Raw genomic sequence first — 12,499 nt, forward strand, 5'->3', positions numbered from 1 at the left:
AGCAAAGAACAATACCACGAAGCCAAAGAAGGGCACGGGAAAATGGTGTGAGTTCCATAAGAGCTCCACTCACAACATAAGTGAGTGTCGAGCCAAGTAGTCACTAGTGGCGGAGTTAAAGGCTTCTGAATCAAATGTAGGTTTTGACTTTAAGTCAGAACCCAACAAGGTGAATGAAAAAGGGAAGCAAATCATTGACGAAGAGCCCAGTCCCACAATAGCCACCACCAAGATCCAGAAAAATGAGCCTGAAGATCCAAAGGAGAGGGAACCCCTCTTCCACTCACAGATGTGGGTGAAGGGTTCTCCACTATAGTTCATTGTTGATAGTGGGAACCAAAATAACCTCATTTCAGTAGAGGTCACGAAGTAGTTGGGCCTACTAAAGACATCACATCCACAGTCGTACACCATCAAGTGGCTTCACCAAGGACGAGATCTTCGTGTCAGCCAACGATGTCAATTTCCCTATAGCATCAAGCTCTTTACAGATGAGGTATTGTGTGATGTTGCTCCTCTTGAATTTTCTGATGTATTATTAGGACAACCATACTTGTGGAAGAAACATGTTGTATATGAGTCTAGACCTCGTTATGTGATTATTACTTTGGGCAATAAGTTGTACAGGATACCGAAGGTAGACCCGCCTATAGCCATCTCTTTGATCACTGCAAAGCAATGCAGTAAGATTATTTCCCAAACTAAGAAAAAAATTGCTTATGATACGCCCTCAAGGAAAGAAGAAGGTTGTGGCCATGTGTTATGAAACCAGCTCACAAAAAGATAGAAAAGATAGATCAACGCCTTAGAATTCAGCCTCTTCAAGGGGGCAACCTCCTTTACATTACATAAATGAACAATTCTTCGATGATTCAAATGACAAAACCTCCTTTCTATATATAGGAGTATAAGGAGTACAATATAACCCAGCCAACCTAACAATAATAATATAAAGCCACAAAAATAACAATAGAGGGATTCTATGGGGCACAATAATAACAATAGGGGCACAACAATATTAATAAGGGTTACAACTACAATAGTAACGGGGTAATCACTAGTATTATAGGGACCCAACATGCCCCTCTCCTTCAAAAAAGTGTTGTCCTCAACGCTTGAGTAGTTATGAATGCTTCTATATAAAATTCTCATCCTCCCATGTGGAATCTTCAGCGGATAAGTTCTTCCACTTGATAAGATACTCCGAAATTAATTGATTTCATAGCTGTCGAGTTCTTGTTTCTGTGACTGCTTCCGGTTCCAATATAATTTCTCCTTCCTCGTCAAGTTCTGGCAATATTGTTTGAATTGGGAGCTTGTCACCTAAAACCTTATTTAAACGTGAAACATGGAAAACTGGGTGCAATCGAGAAGCTGCAGGAAGCTCCAATTTGTATGCCATAATACCAATCTTTTGCAACACCTTGTATGGACCATAATACTTTGGTGATAATTTATTATCCTTCTTAGCTTGCTTGAGGGACATTTTCTTATATGGTTGTAGCCGTAGGAATACCCAATCACCTACATCAAAACTTCTTTCGCTGCGATGTTGATCTGCCTATTGTTTCATTATATTATGTGCCAACACGAGGTTATCTTTTAAGAGTTGGGGGACTTGTTGTTGATGTTTGATGTGATGTTCCACTGCTTGAACCTTAGAATTTTCTCTTAAATATGATGTGATGGATGGTGGCTGATATCCATAAAGTACCATAAATGGGGTCATTTTTGTTGCTGTATGGAAGGAAGTGTTATACCACCATTCAGCCAGATGCAGCCATTTGACCCATTGTATCCGTTTATCAGATAAAAAGAAACGAATATATCCTTCCAAACATTTGTTTACTATCTCATTTTTCGCATCAGATTGAGGATGATAAGATGAGCTATGAGCTAACTGAGTACCAAGGCAAGAAAATAATTCTGTCCAAAAATTTCCAGTGAAAATGGGATCTCTATCACCTACAATAATTTTTGGGTTTCCATGTAGCTTTTGAATTGTTTCCATAAATGCAGTAGGAACTGTACTGGCTTTAAATGGATGTGATAATGTACAAAAGTGTGCATACTTGGTAAGTCTATCAACTGCCACCATGATGATACTCTTTCCCTCAGACTTGGGTAAACCTATGATAAAATCCATTGAAACCTCCTCCCAATGTTGGCTTGGAATGGATAAAGGTTGTAATAGACCCAATGTCTTAATTGTTTCAACTTTATTTTGTTGGCAAACCAAACATTCCGCCACAAACTTTTGAATATCTGATTTGAGGCCATCCCAAAAAAATTCCTTCTTAACCCTATGGTAAGTTTTTAAAAATCTTGAGTGCCCTCCTAAGGGAGAAGTGTGCAATTCCATAAGAATATTTTCTTTTAGTTGGGAATTCTTACAGAGATATAAGCGATATTTGTACCATAATGAATCATTTTTCCAGCTAAATGTATCAGACGTACTGGAATCTTGTTGTAACTTTCGAATAAGTGCCCACACTTCTTCGTCATTCTTCCATTCCTCCCTTGCTTCGTTTATCCAATCTAGTTGGATAATAGAAATGGTACACAACAATGCTTCCACATCCTCATCCTTTCTTGAGAGTGCATCTGCCACCACATTTTGCTTCCCTTTTTTGTAGATGATTTCAAATTCATAACCCAACATCTTTGTGACCCACTTTTGTTGCTCTTCAGAGGATAATCTTTGTTCTAAAAAGTATTTAAGGCTATCATGATCCATTTTTACCTTGAAGTGTCTTCCCATTAGGTAGGGTCGCCATTTCTTAAGTGCATGGAGTGTTGCCAACATTTCCTTCTCATAAATAGCTTTGTGTAAAAACTTTCCCTTGATTGGGCGACTTTCAAAAGCAATGGGTCTTTCATCTTGCATTAAAACAGCACCAATTCCATTTCCTGAAGCATCACATTCCACAATAAAGGTTTTTGGGATGTCTAGTGTAGCTAAGACCGGTGCTTGGCACATTACCTCTTTAAGATGTTCGAAGGCATTTGTTGCGTCTGAAGTCCATGAAAATGCATCTTTCTTCAATAATGTTGTTAGAGGTGCTGCTATTCTCCCATAATTCTTAACAAACTTGCGATAATACCCTGTCAACCCGAGAAATCCTCGTAGATGCTTTATGGATGTGGGGATTTTCCATTCCTTAATGGCTTTAATTTTGCTAGGGTCTACCTTAACTCCTTCATGAGATACAATATGACCCAAATATTCCACCTCTTGAACTCCAAAGAAACATTTGGATCTTTTTGCATATAATTGTTTCTCCTCCAATAGTTGTAGCACCCTGTCAACATGTTCAACATGATCCTTCCAAAACTTGTTGTAGATTAGTATATCATCAAAAAATACTAACACAAATTTTCTAAGGAATGGTTTGAAAATGGAATTCATCAAACCTTGAAATGTTGAAGGTGCATTGGTAAGGCCAAAAGGCATGACCAAAAATTCATAATGACCCTCATGAGTTCTAAATGATGTTTTCAGAATGTCTTCAGTCTTCATTCTGATTTGATGATATCCTGAACAAACATCCAACTTGGTGAAGTAAATTGATCCATGCAATTCATCCAGTAATTCATCAATGACAGGAATGGGAAACTTATCTTTAATAGTGAGCTTGTTGAGCTCCCTATAATCTGGACACATGCGCCATGATCCATCTTTCTTGTGCACCAATACTACTAGAGTAGAGAAAGAACTTTGACTCGGTTGAATTATACCAGCCTCTAGCATTTTTGCAACCATACGTTCAATTTAACTCTTTTGGGCATAGGGATATCTATACGGCCTGATGTTTGGAAGAACACTACCTGGAATCAAATGAATAGCATGATCATGATCACGAATAGGTGGGAGACATTTGGGAGTCTCAAATACCTTGGAATGATTGTCCAAGACTTTTTGGAGATCTGGAGAAATAGATGGTTCCAATGTGGAAACATCTAGCGAACATAATTGTGCAATTACACCTCTTTGTTCCTTTTTTAGAAGCTTTGTCATACCATTAGAGCCGATTATCTTTCCCGGTTTCCCTGCAATACCCCTTAATTCAACTTCCTTTCCTTCCACAGAAAATTTCATGAAAATTTCTTGAAAATTAAAAGCTGTTGTACCCAAGGATTGTAGCCATTAGACTCCTAGTACAACATCAGCACCTCCCATTGGAATGGAAAGCATTGGGCTAGTCAATACATATTCTCCCATGGATAGCTTGATATTATGGCACTTTCCAGAGAAATTTATTGTTCCTCCATTTGCAACCATCACTTGACACTCGGGTGCTGGATATAAGAAGAAATTCAATTCTTTTGCTACCTTACGATGAATAAAATTGTGGGTACTTCCTGAATCAATCAACACTATTACCTTTTTCTTCTTGATTTGTCCTTCTATCTTGATGGTTTGAGGAGTAGTAATTCCTACCAATGCATTACAAGATATGGTTGGATTCATTTCTTCTTTATCTAGGCTTTGTTCCTGGAGTATATCCTCTTCTTTTCACCTTTCTTGCTCCTTTTCTTCTTACTCTTCACAATCTATGTAGAATAATTTCTTCTCAGCACACTTATGACCTTTAGTGTATTTTCTATCACAACTATAACAAAGCCCTTTTTCTCTTTTTTCTTCCAATTGTTGTGGTTTCAACCCTATAGGTTGTGAATACTAGGGGCAACAACACTTCCATATTTATAGTTGTGAGTGGTATGCTTCCTGGTTGCCATAATTTTTCTTTCCATTTTTCTTGCTAACCTGAATGCCTTCTCTAATGAATCAGGTTACCAAAGGCGAACATCATGTTGGATATTATCATTTAAAGTCCCTATGAACACATCAATCTATGCTCCTCTGGAATATTTTTTACCCTTATGTTCAATTTTTGGAACTCCTCAATGTGCTCCATTATTGAACCCTTTTGTTTGAGACTTATCAATTGGAAAAAAAAAGTGTTGCTTTTTGTATCCTCATAATGTGCTGTCAATTCTTCCATAAATATTGCCCAAGTGATAATTTGTTTAAGAGAGAAAAGCCATTGATACCATACAAACTGATTTGGTTCCAAATAAAAAGTTGCAATACGTACCTTTTGTGTGTTTTGCACATTATTGAGATCGAAAAATTGCTCCATCTATAATATCCATGTTGCGGGATCCTTGCCATCAAACTTCCTCATTTCAATTTTTGGAATATGGTGGGTCTTTGATCCCACATTAGAGTCTATGAAATCATGATTAACATTTCTTTTGTTCGCATGATGAGTTTCCTTTACTACCTTTTCACCATTAGTAAGTATTTCTTGTAGAAAATTTGTCAAATCTGTCTTCAAATTTGCCATGTCTCTCTTCAAATCTATCTTCAAATCTATCTTTAAATCATCCATATTAGCTTCCACACCCTTTATCTTAGATTCCATGCCATTTATCTTAGCTTCTGTTAGCTTTTCTGAGAGTGATATTTGTTGCACTTGGTCTTGTAATTTTGATATATCATGTAGCATTTCTTCCTCTTCTTCATGAGTCATGCTAGAACTTTCAAGTTGCTTATTAGGTGTTTGCATTTTCTTTCCTTGCGGCATCATTTTTCGATAATAATGCTCTACTATGCCCTTTGAATTCCTTCAAAATAAATTTTCAAACCAAGCTTAAGCAAAAATATAAAAGAATCTACACACCTTTTTTCACTTTGTAGGAGCTCGATATTGCCTCTGATGTATCTCTGTAATTTCCAATCACCCAGTTATAAAATTGTGACCTATAGTAGCCCTCTGTGTCCTCTTTCCAATGCCACCAATCTGATCCAAATTGGATTCTCCAAGGAAGAGTTATGCGAAATCTCCCACAGTGACTTGATTATAGACTAGTTTAGTAGAGCGAAATTGTATGATGTACCACGAGTCACTCTTTCAACCTTTGGTTCTGAAAAATATCTACAAGAAACTAAAGTCCGTCCTCTTTCTGTACATTCTTACAAAATTTCAATCCGATGCTCAGAGAGAAAGTTATGATGATTCTCCCCAGGTCACCTGTTTGGAATGTAATTCAGGAGTTTGCAAAAAGACCAACTTCCTCAGATCATATCTCCGCAAATATAACACGAAAAGCTCTAAAATTCGGACCTAAGGTTCAGTGCGATGTCTTCTCAAATGGGTTTTTTTTTAGCTTCTGAAACATTGTAGAAAAAAGTTATAGCGAAAATTCCACGATTACCTATTTGGAGCAGCGAAACCCTAGAATCCAAAGCTCTGATACCAAATGTTATGAAACCAGCTCACAAAAAGATGGAAAAGATAGATCAATGCCTTAGAATTCAGCCTCTTCGAGGGGGAAACCTCCTTTACATTACATAAATGAACAATTCTTCGATGATTCAAATGAAAAAACCTCCTTTCTATATATAGGAGTCTAAGGAGTACAATATAACCCATCCGACCTAACAATAATAATATAAAGCCACAAAAATAACAATAGAGGGATTCTATGGGGAAAAGTAATAACAATATGTGGACAATAGGGGCACAACAATATTAATAAGAGATACAACTTGGTGGGCTCCAGTATTGCAGCAATAATGTTGCAACTCCTGGGACTCCCTTCTTTACTTTTATCAACCCGGTAGTTCGTAACAAACTTGGAAGCGACAGTGTTGTATGCACAAGTACTAGCTCTTGCCGCGGCTATCACTTGGTCAGGTAGCACAAGTCCGCTAGGAGCTTAAGCCAACTTCTATGAGATCTTAGAAGAATCTTTTTAACTGATGGATGAAAGCTAACTCAAAGGAAGCTAATCTACTTGCGGAAAGAAACTGAAAAAGCTGAGAGGAAATGCAAACCCTAGCAAACCCTAATTTTACCAGCTAGCCCTACTGATGCAAGAAAGAGGATGAAAGCTACTGAAATAGATTCCATTGACTTCTAAGAAGGTAAAATGCATGTGTCTAAGCTACTTCTATAGTAAAATCTGAAGAAAACATCTTTTTGTATTTTTTAATAAGTTGCCAGAATTATCATGCATGTGCTTTAACTGTTTTTGGCTGTGCAGAGGTGGATTGGCAAAAGGAAATGCTTACAGGAGGTTGGAAAGGTTAGAAGAGGTCCTCAGGGGTCCCTAGCACCCTTCCAGAGAGTTTCACAATGATCGGATCTCAAGAAACCGCTTCCGTGAGCTTCTACAGGAAGTCTGCAGGGGTTCTACAGGATGTTCTGTAATTTCTACAAGATGTTCAGAAAGGGGACTTTGGAGGGTTGATGGAGGAAGAAAGGTGAAGAAGTGGGTATGGAGGTGAGATAAGGGTGTGAGGAGGTCCAAGACTTGGTGGATGGAGCTGAGGAGTGGTGAGGATGGTTGGATTTGTTCAAGGAGGGGTAGAGCAATGTTGCACAAAAATATGGAAATTAGGGTGAAGCGAGCGAATGTGGCAAATGTAAGGCAAGGATCCGAAGTGGAGGATGGAGCAGGTGGGGTTGATGGATTACGGGCAGATAGAGAGGTATTACGGCACTCTGCAAGTTATTTCTCAAACTGAACAAACAAAGACTCGGAAAATCAAGGACCTAGCTACGTTAACCTAATCTGACCTAGATAACAGCAAAGAAAATGAGCAAAAGTTTATTTGCAACGAAATCATGTGAAATAGCTATGCAAACTAAGCAATCATAAACTTGAGCATGTAACCACAACTGGTTTCAACTTCTGCAAATGAGAATCTAACACTAATAATTTCATGATGAAGCAAAGACAGTGTTTTTGGTGGCGGCAAGGACACCTCGGTCTCAGCTCATGGTCCCACGAAGGGAGAGGTGAGATCAGCGGTGCTTGATAGCCTTTTTTTGAAGATCTTCTCTGTTATCAACCTATCAAACCAATTTGAACATGGAAAGCCTTTCTAATCATCAACAATGACCTGGGTAACCAAGCAAAATGTTAATCTACTTAACAGAAATTATTTGATAAAGACATCAAAAGCATATAAAAATACATGAAGGAGGCCTTGGCACTTGGGTTGGGCCCAACCCTAAGAGCTACAGGCTCCTAAGAAGAACTCAAAACTGATGCCAAATGAGACTACTTTACATTATTCAAAAATAGCCATGTCACAAAAAAGTTGTACAGCAGTAGCTACAAAAATGAGCTGAGAAACTAGCAGCACTATAGTGAAAAATACAACTATTCAAAAAAGTAACCTACGAAGGCTGGAAGCCTTCCTATTTATGCACTACAAGGGTCTCCAACAGTCCTCCTTGACTCAAGGGGCTCGGCTACTCAAACTGCCAGTTATCAATCACTTTACACAAGACTGCTCGGCTGCCCTTGGGAATCCTTTTTGGTGGCCTGCTGAACTCCAAGATGAGGGTGGAGATTTCGAGGAAGGGGCCATTTAATGGAGACACCCTCCCTACGAATCCTCAGCTTTGTCCCCTTGCATTCGGCTGTCAAATGGCTCATAATTGCTTGACCTTGGTCCAAAAAGTTGTCCAAAAATCTGCAATAAACACGTATTAGTCTTCATGGTCAAGTGACTATCCTCATTCGTTCAATCAACATAAATATACTCAAAAGCATGCATAAACTATGAAGAATGGCGGATTAATGGAAAACAATAGGAAAAATGAGCCCAATAAGTTACCCATTTTTGGGGCTCATCATCACCCCCCTGCTAAATGGGTTGCTCATCCTCTGAGCAACTAATCCAGTTCATCATCCTTGATTTCTTTGACTACCTCCCTCACATCCCATGCCTCCGAGGTAATGTCTTCTTCACAGTCATGGAATCCTTCTTTTCTTTCCACTTCCTCCCACTGTCGGTGTTCTTCTTCTTCTTTGACTCCTTCCAGCAGTCCTAAAAGCAAGGGAGGACTAAACTTTAGGACGATCTAGTTGACCTGGAGGTTCTACATGGACTGTTTGTAGACGGGTACTCTTGCCAAAGCCTCCCTCATCCTTGTTGGGGAGTGGTATTCCCTTATTTTCAGGCTGTGGGACAGTGTGTTCCACCTCCTTGTGCAAGCATGAATGCAGTTATCTCCCAATAGTCTCTCCATGTCTTCAAAGTGGGCAATGGCTTGAGCTTGTTGTTCAATGTAATTTGGTAGGGCCTGGGAGTTGTTGGCCAAGTGCTAATGGGCATTTATTAATGCTGAGGGATCCTCCGGCTCTGCTTTGATCATTAGTGGCTCACTGAGTTCCCTATTCATAATATTTCGGACCTCTGCTGCCCTCTTCTCCTCATGATTCAACCAAGAGGCCATGGCCATAAGTTGCACATATCCTACCACGGCGTTGGGGTCCCACGAATTCATGTTTGGAAGGGCCAAGTTATGTAGATAAAACTCTGATAATTTGGCATTGTCCTCTGATGAGCTACTCTCAGATAGAGCCATGAATTAATGATAATTTTGAAATGGCATGGTGCCCCTTTGGGCCAAGGTGTTAATCTGGAACTACAACCATTGATCCTTAAGGTACAAGGCGTATGACTTAGCAGGCTACCTACACTACATGGCCTCTATTGCCCAACTGGCCATGCAAGCCAATTGGGCTTCCTTTTCTTGTATCTGCTGCCTTAGAGACTGTATCTCCTCTGTTGTCTACAATTCTTTCTCCTGCAGTTGTTTTGTTCATTCCTCCACCTCAGCCTACAGCCCATCCTTTCTCTATTGTTCATCCAAGGTTTATTTGTCCGTTGGAGGCTTTCCCTGTTGCTACTGTTCTCCCAAGATTTGGGGCCTATTTTCCTTATAGTGTCCCTGTCACTGCAACTGCTGTTTTAGTAGCTCGTTCTCTTCCTGTAGCCTGGCCCACTGACTGCTTTCCTCATGCCTTACCATAGCCAATTCCCTTCTTGCTTCCTTGAGTTACTCCTTCAGAGGACCTATATATGCCACACCCTTGGATTTGGTGATCCTCATCCAAGAGTGGGTCCTCACTCTCTCTTCTTCCAGTGCAAAGAAAAGTGGCACTGCGAACTTCTGGGGAATTATCTTCCCAGCGTCTAACAGGTTATAGTAGGAACCCATGCTAGGTTGGGGGCTTGGTTCCAATATCCTCTCAACCTTTTCTTCTTCCTGTAGTGGTTTGGCTGCCTTCTCCTCCATTTTCTCGGTCTCCTTCAGCTTAGCCAGAGTTTCCTGTAGAACCAGCCCAGCTTCCTGTAGAGATGTCTTTGAGTCCATCATTTCAATCCTTTCTCTCCAGGTGGATGTTTTCAGGCTTCCTCGTTCATAGGTGATGGCTATCTTTGGAGGAGACTCCTCCTTTTGTTTAGTTGTGGCGTCCTCAATAATAATTGGCTCTTTTGACTATGGTTTGGGTCTGACCACCTTTATCCGTGTGCTCCTTCTTGCCTTAAAGTACATGGAAGGCTTCCTTTTTCGCTTCCCTTGTTGTTTTGGAGATGTGCTTAAGGCAGCCAGCATAGCTGCTGCCTCCCTGGCCAAAATATCAGGTGATTTCTCCTTTTGTTGCTCTGTTTCCATGCTTCCTGTAGAGAGTCCTATGTCAACTGTTTCGGTCTGCTTGGCTGGATGTGTCTTTCCTTTTAATTTCTATGTGGTTGCCTTGGTTGTGCCCTCCTTTGTTTGGACATTTTCAGTCTTCTTTGCTCTACTCTGCAATCATTTTTCCCTGGGTGTTTGTGCCATTGTTACTACAACAGTTTTAGGCTTAGCAAGTTGGCCTTTTCCCCGTTCCTCTTCCTATCCTTTTTGTGTTTGTTTGCCCTGTGTTTCTTTACCACCGATTTTCTGTCCTACTTCAATGTGTCCCCCTTCTTCACTGTTGGATGAGGTGAGCTCCTCGGCTAGAATTCGAATATCGTCATCTCTGGACATGTTTCGAAAAATCTCCCAAGAGAGGGGGACAGTGTAGGTGTGGAGGGCATTTGCCACATTCACTCGCTTCGCCCTAATTTCCATATTTTTGTGAAACATTACCCTACCCCTCCTTGAAAAAATCCAGCCACCCTCACCACTCCTCAGCTCCATCCACCAAGTCCTGGATCCTGGAGCGAGTGGCCATCGAGGGAGTGTCTGTAGGGATGTCCTGTAGCCTGGTACGGACCCCTATCCTCGTTTTGCGCAACCCTCCTTACCTGCAATGTATTCCCTGCAACCTACAATTATTTTACAACGATTAGGCCTGTTTTCTCTTTTTTTTTTCTTTTTTTTTTAGAGACAGCTGGGGTGCCTCCATGAGGTTTTCACCCTCACTATCTACCCTAGGCGCCTCGAAGAGGTTTTCACCCAAGGATCTTTTTATTCCTATTTTTTTTTTTTTGATGATCAAAGTGTGGGTGGAATAGAGGTAGGGCCCTGCTCCACTACCAGCACTGATTTGTCCAAAGTTTCAATGAACTCCTACCTCGAAAGGGGTTTCCCATAGATTTTCAATCGATGCCCATTGATGAACATGGGGATGGATTCTTCATCAATGGTCCTGATAAGAACTGAGCCATTTTCATTGCATCTTTCCACTGTATATGGTCCTAACCATCTTTTCCTCAGCTTCCCTTTGAAATCCTTGTATCTTGAGTCATACAGCAGCACCCAATCTCCTGGCTGGAATTGCTTTTCATTAAGGTGCTGGTCATGCCATATCTTTCTTTGGAGTTGAACCACTTCTGAGTGGAGGAGGGCCTGCATTCTCTGTTCATCTAATCCATTCAGCTGTAGTAATCTTTCTCGTTGTGAATGGCTGATATCTAGGTCCAGCTGAGCTGCCACCCTCAATGTGTTGTACTCGAATTCTATGGACAGCAGAGCCTTCTTCCCATAGACCAGCTCATAAGGTGTGAACCCTGTTGTAGTTTTCCAAGTGGTGTTGTAGGCCCAAGTGGCCTCAACCAAGCGATCTTCCCAATCCTTTCTACTGCTGCTCACCACCTTAGTCAAAATCTCCTCCAACGCTCTATTAGTGACTTCCACCTGCCCATTTGCTTATGGGTGATACGGGATGGAAGTTCTGTGCTTGATCTTGTGATGAGCGAGCAGGTCTTCAATAAGGTTGGAGGTGAACTAGCTTCCTTAATCAGTGAATAACTCTCTTGGGTAGCCAAACTTGTAGAAGATATTTTCCCTTAAATACTCAGCCACTTTTTCTTCTGTCGCTGCCTTGATTGCCTTTGTTTCTGCCCACTTTGTCAGGTAGTCGATGCACACAATGATGTAAGACCTTTGCTTTGAAGGAGGGTTGATAGGACCCACAAAATCCATGCCCCACTTCTCAAATGGCTCGAAGGTCACTTGAGGTTGGAGGGGCATTTCATCCCTTGGAGTCGGTTTCCCCATCCTTTGGCATCAGTCACATTGGTTGATGTATCTTCTGATGTCTTGATGAAGAGTGGGCCAATATTAGCCTGCTTGTAGAATTTTGAAGGCAGTCCTTTTTGCTGCAAAGTGGCCTCCACAGGGTCCATCGTGACAAGTTAGGACGATGTCAAAGACTTCCTCCTCCCTAACACAACACCTCAAGATCTGATCTGGGCCAAGTT

The sequence above is a fragment of the Pinus tabuliformis genome, chromosome 1_2 (genome assembly GCF_031772625.1).
Source record: "Pinus tabuliformis cultivar Carrire ecotype Pingquan chromosome 1_2, CPIR1, whole genome shotgun sequence".
In the NCBI taxonomy this organism is placed as follows: domain Eukaryota; kingdom Viridiplantae; phylum Streptophyta; class Pinopsida; order Pinales; family Pinaceae; genus Pinus; species Pinus tabuliformis.